Source organism: Etheostoma spectabile, chromosome 23 (genome assembly GCF_008692095.1).
Source record: "Etheostoma spectabile isolate EspeVRDwgs_2016 chromosome 23, UIUC_Espe_1.0, whole genome shotgun sequence".
NCBI lineage: Eukaryota > Metazoa > Chordata > Actinopteri > Perciformes > Percidae > Etheostoma > Etheostoma spectabile.
In genome coordinates this window covers 19,165,135-19,165,976 of record NC_045755.1, presented here as the reverse complement: position 1 = coordinate 19,165,976, position 842 = coordinate 19,165,135, and the positions used below count along the sequence as shown (strand labels likewise).

Here is an 842-nt window from a genome sequence, read left to right as displayed (position 1 = left end):
TGTGTGTGTGTGTGTGTGTGTGTGTGTGTGTGTGTGTGTGTGTGTGTCCTAGTGATGATTTGTAACCAGCAGCATCAGTAACACTTTCATCACCAGGTTGCACACTCTCACATTTTCTCTTTGCCACAACCTTTACTCCCTCAGCGGGTTTGTTATCATGATGAAGATAAAAATAATTAACAATTACAAGTAAAAATTCAGGTTGTAACACACAAAAAAGACGATTTAGTTCTGTCAAGAGTCTTAAATGATTTACTCGTGACATTTGAGGCAGGCACTATCTTAATTCTTTTGAACTTTTGATCCTGTAAATCACACTGTCTGAATGAATTACCTTCACAACGTGGCTTGCATTAATGGTACAGATTTACACTGGTTTAACTTTTACGGGTCTTTTTCAGTCAACTTGGGTAATTTCTCATCCTCTAAAGCTGGTATCTCCTGTGGGGTACCTCAGGGATCTATCCCAGGCCCTGCTAGCTTTTCCCTAACACTGGTCCAACACAAGTCAACATCTTAAATTGGTCACCGGCAGCAACAAAAGTCATCAGTTGAAGTTGGCATACATACATTTATGGCTCTTTATACAAATAAAAATTAACGTTAGCTAATGTTACCAAACGCAGCGGTCCCTCTGCCTTCCCGCTGCAGGAAACGCTGTATTTCTCCGACACACTGTATTAACGTTAGCTAGCTGTTTTAAAAGCTTCATTAAAAACATCAAACCAACATTAAAAACATTGCTAGTAATTTTCACTCAGCCTTTTGTTGTTAAACTGTATGTAAAATGAGCTGTGACGTTAAATCACTGGTTTCAGGTAACCTCCCTACGGTACCGTCTA

At 39.4% G+C, this 842-nt stretch overlaps 1 protein-coding gene across 1 annotated transcript in view; it reads right to left on the bottom strand.

The window, feature by feature from the left end:
* usp6nl (USP6 N-terminal like) overlaps positions 1-842 on the bottom strand; it is a 107,803-nt gene that overhangs the window by 62,138 nt on the left and 44,823 nt on the right. The window lies entirely within an intron of this gene.